At 39.4% G+C, this 13554-nt stretch overlaps 1 protein-coding gene across 5 annotated transcripts in view; it reads left to right on the plus strand.

Moving 5' to 3' along the window:
- Positions 1–13554, plus strand: part of mgmt (O-6-methylguanine-DNA methyltransferase) — a 412755-nt gene that overhangs the window by 40946 nt on the left and 358255 nt on the right. The window lies entirely within an intron of this gene.

Below are 13554 nucleotides of genomic sequence, written 5' to 3' on the forward strand. Positions count from 1 at the left end.
TGACGCCCTCATGTATCAAAATCATTTAAACAGAATCAGGTCACTGTCCTAAAGGACACTGTCTTTTCTATTAGTGCAAGAAGGATAGGAAGTAAGAGTAGTCAATTACTCAATATTACTAATATAATGAGCCCTCACTGCCGTTTTACATGTTTTTCTTTCTAAAATGTTTTAACTTTTACTGTTTGAATCACGATAAACCTGTCACATCATTTCTGCATTTGATGAATTGTTTCTTTTCTTTGATTTAAACCAAAGTGTGCTTGGTGCATGATCCTTCAGCTGCACAAAATAACTAATAGAATGTAACATGCTGCCGCTGAGTTGTGGATTATGTAATAATTGTAAGAGGGTTAAACTATATTAATGATTATTAATTGTCTGTCCAATGCAGTTAGCAAGTATGTCCTTGTAAGACTTAAGATCATTCTTACTGTATGTGAAAATGAATGACCAATGTATTTAAACCATTCATGGTAGAATAGATGGTTAAGTTGCAGTGAAAGGTTACTTTGATGGGCAGGATAAATGATGGATTTGTTTACCTCACATGAATTAAAAATAAACTAAACGCTTTTTTTCTTTCATTTGACTGACCAGAGATTTTGTGAAAATTTTTTAAAATGAATCCCTCATTGTCTCCAGAGTTTCCAATTTAGTGGCCTTCTGCGCCATTAAATAAAAGTCTGTGATTCTGCTCAAAATAAACCTTTTGACTGAAATTTTAGTCACCCCTTCTGATACATCATTGTTTTGTTTAGGGCTTATTTTTGCCTGTGAAACTCATTGAAATTTTCTTGCTTTCAAAGTGGTACACGACAAATTGTTATTTTCAACTTGGAATGGAATTAAGGCAGATTAGGTGTGTGTTCCTTCTGAGGTAATCAAGATGGAAAATAAGTAGAATGGCCAAGAGTGGTTCCTCTTTGTTTAGTGGTCCTGTGAGGATTTCTGCCTAAAATTCTGTTGTGGAAATTTGCAAAAATTGAAGAATTAATTCTTAATTTGTAACAGGTTTCCTGAATTGCACAATCACTTCAAAAAATATGGAACTGACTCTTGTCATATTTTGGCTAAGCGTCAGTTACATTAAGTTTCAGGAAGGATTTCTCTCCATTACACCAAGTGAATTTTCTCATGTTATCTCGCCAAAATTGCCCCATTAACTACTTAGCACCCCTATATGGAATGCATCATGTCTGATGCAAGCCTGTTTCGACCACTCACTTAATCACCACTGCTGGGATATCCCGGAATATATTAGCATCACTGGTGCCACATCACGTGTAATGCTTATTGGTCACCTGGGGAAGAGTGACAGTCTAGAGCAGCCCTGCGCAGATCCTGATATTTTCTCCCAGGAAGAAAACTGGCCATACAAGTGCATGAACATTCGCTCCCCCCACCCCTGCTGACATGACCAGTACTCCCTCATTTCCACCCACACAAACAATGAAAGATACAAATTCAACTGGGACGATCTAACCATCCTAACACAGGCAAAACAGAGATATGGCAGAGAATTCTTTGAAGCCAGGCCCTCCAACCGGTACTCAATCAATAGAGACATTGAACTGGACCCCTTATAGAAACCACTCCGATACAGAACTGTAAGTACCAACAAACAGAGACATAAAAACACCAGGCAGGACAGACCACCAACACCTTATTAAAGATGCACTGATGATATCACCTAGTGAGGCGATGAAAAGTTTGCAGAAAACACATCAGCTTGGCAAATGATTCCACAACTTCATAAAAGCCTTGTCAAGGGTTGTCACCCAGGTATAAACGCAATGATTTAGAGGAGCATCCAGTAATATAGGAAGAAAGTCAATGACTTTCTCTGCTCTGTCAATGTAAATGTCATCTTCTCTCTGCTACCTTGCAGTCTCTCTATCTCTGCTATTGCACCCATCTCCCACCAAGGCTCGTGCTCTGCCCTTTTCTTCCTTCACTTGCTCTCATCCACCCACTTGCCCCACACTAATGACCCTGTGTACCCTGCTCTACTTAGTCATTCCTTTGGAACACCTTTTCCCTACATGCACCAAAAGTAGCAGCTGTGCCAGCTACTTTCATCTCCTTTAGTACCTCCCTTCCTCTTATTACAGAGAAAAAAACTCATAATAAGGCAGAAAGAGCCAAAACAGGTGGTGAGCTGCCCAACATTCAGCTCTTTAAGGCCTTTGAGCAGTAGATCCTGACTATGCTGAGCCACTGATTGTATCTAAACCTGTTGACTTGTTGTGCCAGCTCTTCTAGACTGCTAAATGACACAGCACTGCAGTGGTACTGTGAGCCTGACAGCTCTAGCTGAGGGGGGGCATACTGCAAAAAAGGCTGGGTGAGACAAGGCAAGGATGCTGTGAACATCTAGGTAAGCTCACAGTGAGGGGTGCTAAGGGAGCAAGCCAGCAGCCTGGACATGAAGCCTGGCCCAATCTTTTGGGTACATTGCAATGATGGCTGCCACTGTATCCTGAGGCAGCACGGAAGCATAGTGCAAGTGGACCGGAGACATGTCATGATAATAAGGGGAGGATGGTACATGTCAAAATGTGTAGGTAGGCATGCTTGTGGGTGCTGCCTGAGGAACATACCCTCAAGACTTTGTTGCTGAGGAATGAGTGGTGCGCTGACATCGCCAGGTGCCTGCAGTCAACTTCACGTCGGGCGTTGTTGACATCTAGATTTTTCGGTGTTTGGGTAGGATAGGAAGCTGCATATTAATGAGGTGAGACTGACAACATGAGAATCCCCCCAAAAGGCATCTCATTGGTGCCCAGTAAGAATCTCAGCTCGACCCCTGGATCTCTGTGTGAAAATGCTCCTGATGCTGCGAAGAAAGACCTCACCTAACTTCTTCTGTGGTTTGCCCAGATTTCTCTCCCGTAGCCCCCACTATCATTCAACTCCTAAAGGATCCAGGTTTATTATTTTACCCTGTGCAGGTTAGTGATTATGGTCTGAAGGAATGACCAAAGTATTATCACCACTGACAAAAATGAAAAACTGTGCATAATGTTTGCGTGACTGTTATTACACTATCCTTATTGGGGGTCAGTTCACTCAGTTGGCTGGTCAACTGGTTTGTGATGTACAGAAATGCTAAGAGTGTGAGTTCAATTCCTGCACTGGCTGAGGTTACCATGAAGGACTCTCCTCCCCTCACCTGAGGCATGGTGACTGTCTGGTTCAACTCACCATTAGTTGTGTCTCTCAAGTGAGAGAGCAGCCTTACCATACTTTTCAATTTTACAGTGGGATCTTTTATTACGTTGTACATTGCGTAACATGATACTGTAATGTAGTAGCAATTTAATAATTTTTTTCTCTACAGTTAACACCTCTTGTTCGTATAATGCTTTCTAGCAGCATTTCTGGTTATCTGCTATTTTGTGGTTAAAAACAGTATGCTGAAGGAGATCCCATAGACTTTTAATGTGCAGTAAGTTCTCCTAGCTGATCCTGATGTGAATATATTTTCTATTCATCCCATAGCACGCTGCCTATGGGAGATTGGGATATTGTGAGAGGAATATAGTTGGCCAACTGTAAGAATTAGAAATACTGCAGTAGCCATACAAAAAGCAGTGTTGGAGGTTAACAGTAGTGTTGTTAAAAACAAAGAAGAAAGCAACGGATCTGCCATCATATAGCATTGACCTCTTCCAATACTGCTTCAAGGTACACAGTGGAATGCCAAATGAGAATATCTGCATAGTTTTTGCTTTACCTGTGCCCTATTTTTACCTGTGAGGGCATCATTAACCATGGCAGAAGTGGCTGAACTTAGTCTTTAAGGACCCATCCTCATAAACTACAGTCACTTTCAAATAAACCTGGCACTTATGATTATCCCACAATATAAATATGATGAATGGTGTATGTTTATTTTGTAACTATACCACTATATTTTGATGGAGTGGAACTTCTTTCTACTCATATAGCTGTGACATTATGCCTAGGGCCTGGATGACCTTTGGGTGCCTTCATTATCCCCTTTGAGGTTTATAAAATGCAGCAGTGTGCCAAAATTGGGTAGCTATGCTCTGCTGCTGCTGCTGCTGAAAGTGAAAGGAAATGAGAGTGCTGGCCCTGCTGTGTGTGACATCTTCTATTTGACACATTTCTGTACATTTGGCTATTCTGGCAGATTTCCGCAGTCATAGCATGGAAGAAGCTAAAAGTGAGCAACTTCAGAAAAGTGTCATGACTCAATGCCATTGACAGTGCCATCACTATTGTGGAGATTCTCCTACCATCATTCTGGCACCCCTTTACCTCTTCATTGTCATCTGATATAAAAACCCTTTGGAAGGATGGACAAGAGAATGTTTCCCAAGCCACATTGCATGGGGTTCAGTTGGTAGGAGAATTTAATCCTCTTAAATTGACATTGGATTGAGATCCCAACCGAATTTCTCTCTCTCCCAGCTTTCTCTGGGATCTGTTCTGAGTTCAGGATTAAGTGTTTTCCACCAGAGCGCAGGTTCCACATTGTGTCTGCACTCCCCCAGGTTAGAAAAGGTCAGTGCAGAGCAGGATCTTGACTGTGCAGCAAAACTGACCTGATATCGCAAGGATAAAGGGTGAAACCGAGACTGTGATTAAACTAAAACAGAAATTGTTGGAGAAACTCAGCAGCTGTACCAGCAATGTTTCAAATCCTGTGACCCTTCTTCAGAACTAGCCTGTGATGAGCCACAGTTGAAAGGCTTACATTAGCAGAAGCTGTTCTATAATCCTAAATTCACTGCTAGAGGTGGTATTTCAGTTGGATACTTTGTTCAGTTGTATTCCACTGAGGGTTATCTAACATTACTGCCTGTGGTACTTCACTTCAACATGGATACCAGACATTCTGCAGTTGTGAGAGTTTCTCAGGAGGAGATCTTTTTTTTTGCTCTAGACTAGCAGCTCCAGTGATGGACAATACATCCAGGAGCAGCTACCTTCTCCATAGACCCATCCAGCTGTTTGGAACAGAGGGGATGAACACAGGGTTGTACCTCAAAGATGGTGATATTCTCAGTGCATGATCTGTTGGCCACAGGTCTGTTTCCTTGACCTCTCGAGCAATGTCTCAAAAGGTTTAGGTGGCAGGTAGCTGGTGGCCATCCATTGCCTGTGATTGTTAAAGTGACCATAGTCCTGAATTTCTCTGTGTCCTGGAGTTTCTTGAGATCTGTTAGTGTCTTCTCTAGGCTCTTGTAATCTGCTGCCATCATCTGCATCAGCCAGGTTGCCTGTGTCTTCTTTGTGGAGGCTTCCAATTATATTAACTTTGAGATCCATAAGATCAGTCAAGTACAGATACTGAGGGTTTTGCCACCCCTTGCAGGATCTTCACGCACACAGGCTCATCGGCAGTAAACTGTGTTATTTGACCAACATATTTGCTCATTGAAAAGGATTCCAATTTTTTCATGTGCAATTGTTGTGCAATCAGCATAAAATGATGATCCAGGGAGCTACCATGACTCTTCCTTCCTTCAGTGTTGTAAAAAACCACAGGCAATCTCTCCAACAGACAGCCTCAGTGGCTGGTTCCTCTGGGGACAAGGGATGCCATCTCAAAACCTTCGTAACTAATTTCAGTGAGAAACCCCATCAGAGGTACACAAGAGATATGACAGGAGCCATGTCACCATTTTGACTTACATTTTCACTGGTCTGACAGCTCCAAGGGTACGTTCAGTGTGACTCAGCAATGAACTTCATGAACCCTCTCTTCATGTTCCCTCTTAGTGTCTACTTGCAGTTGTCTTAACCAAGAGCAGGTAGGCACATGGTCGCAAATGAAAGTGGCAGTCAGGCACTAAGCTGATGTCTTGATCAATATTATATAACTTGAAAGAAGAATATGCAGCTGTGGGTTAATATGCAGCCAGGGCCCTGCACATCTGACTTTTCTGAGCTTGTCACTCTTTCAATGGAGACCATTAATGCAATATTCACAGACTCTCACAAAAACAAATTAAAAGACATAGACTTATTTGGTTTAGACATTCTTGACCATATCAGTCCCACAGTTCTCTACCCCAGTCTCTGCTCCTCCCTCTTTAGATATCTAAACATCAATTAACAGCAATTACCCATTTCTTTTCTAACATTAATTACTTGTTGTGTTGACACAAATGCCTACGACATCTTTGTTAAGGACAAACTCATCCATTTTCTGTCCAAGGATGTGCATTGTGGAAATTCTGACAAAAGCTTATCCTTTTCCCACTTCTTCTCCACGGTGTTCTCATTTTGGTGGATGACCTTTGAGCTTCAGCCTCTGAGGAGAGTTTAAATGTCTGACAACTTCGAAGGAAGGTGGAATTTCTCCACCATGGCCCCCTTCTCCAGAACCTACTTCAGCTCAGATGCAATATGCTTCTCACCAGGTGCTGTTCTACCTTCTCTATGAAGGAGGGTGTACTGAATTGTTTATATCTGCACTGATGGAAGGTGCACAAGGAGTCATGTGGCAGTGCATTCTCAGCCTGCTTGGCCTCCTCTGAGAATTTCTTGGGCTGCTCCATTATCTCCTCTGCCCACACTCCCGATGCTGTTGTAGAGGATAAAAAGCAAGAGATAGTGCTGAACCTGGTGAAATGGGTTAGCATAGTATCGGTTGCATTGATCCAACATGAGTGTCACTTTGAACCCATTTGAGGCTGAGATATCTAATGCTGTCATATGTCACTGTATCTCTCCAGTAAGGACACTTTGTTCGGCTTTCATTGCTGTTGATTTGCAAGCATCCTTCTCCATCCTGGTCAGCATGGTCCTGGCTTCAGCTCCATCTCTCAGTTCTCCTGAATCCATAGAGTTTGTGGTTTGTACAGCAGTAGGGAAAGACAGAGTTAAGAGTGAACTAATTGCAGAGGATGGAAGGTAAACATTCAGTGAGAGTGACTGTGAGGAATTGGAGTGGAAGAGCAACAGGTGGAGGTGTGTGTGTGACGGCTATCTATTGAGATGGAGATTTTAGAAGGATGTAGGAAAATAAGGTTAATGTTTGGTGGTAATGCATCAGCTGGAGGACTGCTGTACAAGATCATGTTCCAGAATTGGGAGATTGATGGCTTCAAGCAGAGTTGAAGGACAAATGCACGGCATGGTTTCATTGCTAGCAGGTAACAGGAAATGTTAAGCTATTGCAGCCAGCCAACATCACCCACAAGCACTGGATACACCAATCAGCCTGGGCACAGAAAACAAGCAAGCTGTGTAGCAAGTGGGGTCTATTGCACCTATCATGAAGCTACCTTGCATTTGAAAATCATTGCAAGCATACAGAATAAAAGGATGGTGAGTTCCATCTATGCAAGTGAAATCTAGCTCTGAATTTGAAGCCAGAGGTTACAATAAGGATCAACCAACAGGTGCAGCATATGGCAACTACAGCAAGGAATATGCCAAAAACCTGCACTACTTGATACATAAATTTGACAGAAAGGCCCAAGTTCAGTGGAATTGCTTTCATCTAGAGGACAAGCAGGCTTTTTACAGTGTGAATATGACACATTGTGTAGATTAAGTCAATCAACCAAAAGCTTTTGCTCCACACAACATGTTTGCTGAAAGCAAACAGTGTAAGCACACACTGGAAACCAAGATTGACATCGGAACTAATGCAAATATCCTTCCAGTCTGAGTTCTGAAGGACATTTACTCAGATCATTGGAACAATTGAAAGCTACTAAATGAATTTCATACAATGGGTTGCCACTTCATACATTGGAATATTAACAAGGCAGTTCAGAATGCAAATGCCAAAACTTTTACTGGTAGACATAAGTGGACCTGTATGTTAGGGCTACCAGAATATGGCTTTCAAAATTGTAGCTATCCATGAGATTAACAAGTAATCCAGCACAGCAGGAGACACCACAAATACTTGCATTGAGCCAGTCCTGGATTTTATTACAATTGCACCTGGGCAGATTTGGTCCAGAGGAAGATTCAAAGGTGATGCCATATTGTAAAAAAGGTGCAGTTCCTTCAGTTTACCTTCTCAAAGTGCTATGTTAAGATATTTTTAAAAAAAATTTAAATTGGATCTGGATGACATGGGATTATAATGGCATCATTTGTCATGTGGATCTTCACACAGATTGGCGCAGTTCAATAATGTGCCTACTCAAAAACGATACTGAATCTGGGTATGTTGAAATCTGAAACTTTCCTTAATTTGATGCCATATGAGAGGAATTGAATCCCAAATTCACAGGAGCTAAAATCATCTTGACGATGGATACTAAACCTGAATATTGGTTGGTACAACTGGCCAGGGTGTCTCAACAAGACGTTACATTCAGAACTGTATCTGGAAGATGTGGCTTTCAGAGATTACCGTTTAGTTGATCTATCAGTAAAGATGTGTTCCAGCATCATTTGAATGAAATTACAGAAGATATGCCTGGTATAACATGCAGATAATATCATGGTAATGGGCAAAACCAAAGAAGAACATAATCAGACCCTTCACTCACTGTTTGCAGTAGCTCACCACCAAGAACATATTTTGAACAACGAGAAGTGCGAGATGAATACATCTAATGATATAGCTTTCTTTGGTATCTTTAACAACAATAAATTTGTCTCATATGCAGCTATTAGACAATAATGCACATGCAATGCCTTCACGTAACTGTTTTCTGACTTTAGTACAGGATTTCTGATGGCTGACATTGCATTTGTGATATAACTTCACACTTACCTGATTTCCTGTACACTTTCGGGTCATCTCTATGTGTTAAGACATCTCCCATTATAGAGCTCATGACAACTGGCAACATCAATTTAGATTTTGTTTTGGCACTACATTCAGGATGCAGAATTTGTCTCAGCTCTGTCAAAGTTGAAGCTATGAGACAAGCACCTACACTACAAATCAAAGACCAACTGAGATGTTTTGGGTTCTTCAACTACTTAGTACCATACGCATCTATTTCTTTCCAAGAGCATCATCATTGAGAGAGCTGCTTAAGAAAGACTTAACCTATGGATGACAGGAGAATTTTAATAGGACGTGGTTACTTGCAGAGATTTCCAAAATGCACAAACCACCTATATCTTCTCAGGTTCTACCTAATGGAACAACCTTTGAAAGGTAGCATAAAGGAAGTACCTTTGAAAGAAAAGGAGATGGTGTATTATTGCCTCTGGAATGATATCCCCTTTAAGAGCTCAACATGCAAATGTGGCAAGTATCTAGATGTTAGTACAGCATGTAATCGCAGGCTCTCTGCACTGTAGCTTTCTAGGCACTGGTTATATCTTAAGATTATTCAAGGGTACCTGTTAATTTAGCTGTAAATAAACCCAGCAGAGATCCTCAAGTAAATAGAGTCCAAGTATTTGATTTTTGTTGTAGTTAGATAATACAATAATATTATGCCAGATTTCTGTACTCTCCTTGAACTGGTTTCAATGGTGTTATTTAACTAAAACCTCAACAAAATGCTTTTAAAATAGTACTATAACTTATTCAAATCTTACGCAAATTAATATTACAGCAAATTGTGATTGTGTGTAAAGTTATCTTGCTCAAGTTTATAAGAATGTGTCTTCAATAGAATAAAGAAATTTCAATAGAAGAAAGTAACCAGACCGAATAGCTAAATTTCTTATTTCTATGCACAATAGGAGTAATACCTGTTCTTTTTCTGTTAATGTGAGTCATTATTGAAATTGTGGGAGTATTACTTTTGTAATATGTTTACTTGGAGTATGAACTCGTTAGTGGCACTAAACAAATAGCATGTTAATTATCTCTGATAATACTTCTTAAGAAGCCAATGAGCCACTTATCCTGAATTAATATTGTGGCATTTGTTCATTCGGCAATGGAGTGTACAGTTATGTTAGAGAATTAACAATAGAAAAGATCGTGACTCAATAATGGTGCCATGCCAGTTGTCATGAATTCCATAATAGAAAATGTCCTAGTAGGTGAAGATGACCCTAAAATGTACAGGAGATTAGGTAAGTGTGAAGTCATATTGCAATGTCAGCAATCAGAAATCCTGGACTGAAGTGAGAAAACAGTTACCAGAAGGCATGGTATATGTATTATTGTCTAGTAGCTGCACGTGAGGCAAATTTAATGTTGTTAAAGATGCCACACAAAGCTGTATCGTTAGATCTATATTCAAGGGTTCTACAGTTAAAAAGGAACTCTGATATATTTTTGATTTGTGAAATTATATTATCCAAGATTAGTAAATTAAGCCGATTTCAAACAAAAAAAATCTATAGATGAACTCTTAATCTTTCTGTTCCAGTTATTGCTTTTACTTCTTCAGTTTGGTAAGTTTGGACTATGCCAAAGGATAGGCCATCATAGAGGGGAGATGAAAAGATGGGTTAGAGGCCGTTTATCAATTATCAAAGCAAACTTGAGGGCCTACTACTGCGCTGAAATATCATGCCCTTACGTTTTATCAAGTGCAATTTCTGGGGCGGTTTTAACTGGCCAGATTTAAATTCTTCTCTCCAAATAGAGTTGGTTCGTTTACTATCTCATTGTCATATTTGCTTTGATTATGCTTTCTTTTGATATGATTTGCATTCTTATGGGAATTTTCCTTACACGACTGAGGCACTTCATTTTTCAGGCAGCCTGTGCATTTGGGAAAAATGGAGTATTATTATAAAGTTAGCTTGCCTATTAAAATTTAGGTACACTTCATCCAGTATCCAAGCATTGAATAAGAGAATAAATGTTTCAAAAACAGCAGAAATGTATCTTAATGATACTTTTGTGAAGTTAGTAAGAGCACTGTTGTTCTTCTGTATGTACAACTGTATTGCAAGTTCACTGTTGGCCCAAGTTTGTCCCTGCCTTTTAACATGATAATTCTCCTCTTTCATTAAACTCTACAGGAGTGATGTGGCTCTGATGTGTTGCTTTCTGAAGATTTCTGATGGACCTTTCTTCTTAAACCAGCCAATTTTGAAATCTTGTAAAGTCCATGTCTTTTTCTTTTTATGTTTTTTTAAACTATGGAGTGAAATGAGACAGAAACGTTTTGAAACATAGGGTTTTATAAGGATGGCTATGTAGAACCATAGAATCCCTATAGTGTGGAGGCAGGGCGTTTGTCACATTGAGTCTTCACTGACCCTCCGAACAGCATCCCATCCAGAACCCATGCCCTACCCTATCCCTGTAACCCTGCATTTCCCAAGGCTAATCCACTCAGCCTGCACATCCCTGGACACTATGGTATTGTGAGGCAGCAGTGCAAACCACTGAGCCGCCGTGTCACCCACATATTTTGAAAGTAAGGAATTTGGTACCTTCTGTGAACCCTATTTATATATTTGTGGGTTTCAGCAATATGCAGACTAACTGGAGCCAAAGGGTTCTTTCCAAGTGAAGCTGATTGGTTTATGGAGTGAGTACCAATTATCCAGGAAAAAGCTCCTCTGCCCCACCAACAACGTGATTTAGTTGTCAGTTAGTTGAACAGCTTGGGCTCAGAGTATGGCAGGGAGAAGCTGGGTGAGACCAGAAGATAAACCAGCAGATTTGCAACTTCCAACAACCTCTCTCAACTCTCAGTTCTCTGCACTAAGTCACTTTAAACCTGAAGAAAACCAACTTATTTATTTTCTTCAGTCGGTGCTGCAAGTTTTGACTTTGAATTAGATATGCCAGAGAGCTTTCATATGTGAATTAACCACCCTCCCCACGCCTATGCAAATGTTTTAAAAAAGGAAGATAGAGGAATAATCTAATGACTTGTAATAAATAGTGATTCTTGCTAAGCACAGGAACCTTATCTGTGCTTTCTGTTAACCTGGATCTAATAATCAGGTAGTTTATGGATTTAAAAAAAATAATATTTGTGATGACTCTGAGAGTAGCAGTGCTTGATTTTGAGCATGCTATCCAGTGAGTTATGACAATATGTGTTTGAGAATAAATTGAGATTAGACAGATTTAAGAAAAAAAACCTATCTGAGACTAAGAAAAACTGGCAAACAAACACAATTTGCATCAGACTTGAATGCAAGTATTTGAATTGAATGACTCTCATGTGTCTCAGATACCTGGGTCAAAATGAATAATTTCTGCATCTATATTGTCAAAATAAATTGAGCATGTTTTATAGTGACACTAGTTTTTACGTTTGCTTAAATATGTCAATACTACAGTAAGTCTTGAATAAAATATTTTTTCCCCAAACTATTGCATTTAATTGCTTTACTATGTGCTCAATTACTATTTAGTACGATTGAGCACAATCACAGTATTTGTGCCTTTGGTTTGTGGTGAGAAATAGGCATTACAGGATGGGAGGTAGTTTACATAATTAGGAAGCAGATTAAAGTTCATTATTGGAAAATATAGTGAAGACAGATTGAAAAAAATTCAGAAATGCAAGTGAATTTAAAGTAAGCTATGCCTTTTCACCTCGTGATGTTTTTTCTTGCTTTTATATTGTTTCATATTCATCCTATGGATTGTAGCTGTAGTTTTGATATTTACAGGACAATACAAATATGATTGATGGTCTTCAATGTCATTAGAAAGTTGCTGCACTGATAGAATTCCAATATTGTATAAAGTGCGTGGTTGTCAGGCATTGAATGCAGTGCTAAAATGTTTGTCTAATCTGTACAATCAATAACGCTTCCTTTGAGGTTCTAGCCATAGTTTCTTTTAGACTTGTATCTTCTACACTTCACAAATTAACTGGATGATAATTTTCTGCTGTGATAATGAAATGACAAAGGTAATTGCACACTATATGTATATAGCTGAAAAAAAACAATAAAATTAATCTGAATTAGCCTGACTTGTCGATGAGAAGTATTTATGATATGTAGCAAAGCAATAACGGAGGCTGATGTCATTATAGCAGGGATGCAAGTTATTGCTTTAATGTAATAGTGTTTGAAATTTTTTTTAAAAATGGAGAGACAATGTTATGGTTTGTAGGTGATTGTGCTTTTGAAATTAAGTTGTCGAGATTCTGATAATGGCCAACAATAATGCATTGAGAATGCAATATCTTTTATTGTGTTATGCCTAATTGCATTACCTTGTATTTGCTGTGCCTCATGTCAGCTTTGCAGAATCTGTAGTTAAAATGGTTTCACATTCTGATTTCTGGCAAGTTTGCTGGACGAGACATGGAAAAAAAATAAAGTTTGTATTAATAAGTCACTCAATATATTTCTGTAAACCTGCTTCTGTTAGTAGCTAGTCTCAAAGCTACTCCTCATAATCCCAATACTAATATTTAATTCAGTTGTTTATCTGACTAGCACAAACCAGTTTCAAGAATGTCAGATAATAATTTGCTCTGTCTAAATGTGGTGGTTATGTGAACATTTTAAGGTGCCCGAAGAAATATGGGATATTAGTATAACCCATCAGCAAGAATCTCAGAGTATTCATATCATGATTAAATTACAGAATGTACTTTGTCGTTGACACTAAGTACTTTGTGGTTGTCATGTTGCAAAATCAGCAAAATCTGAACATTTCCACTTGAACAAATCTTTGTGGCTAATTTGGACAGTCTTTAAAATTAGGGT

The sequence above is a fragment of the Chiloscyllium punctatum genome, chromosome 38 (genome assembly GCF_047496795.1).
Source record: "Chiloscyllium punctatum isolate Juve2018m chromosome 38, sChiPun1.3, whole genome shotgun sequence".
Taxonomy (NCBI): domain Eukaryota; kingdom Metazoa; phylum Chordata; class Chondrichthyes; order Orectolobiformes; family Hemiscylliidae; genus Chiloscyllium; species Chiloscyllium punctatum.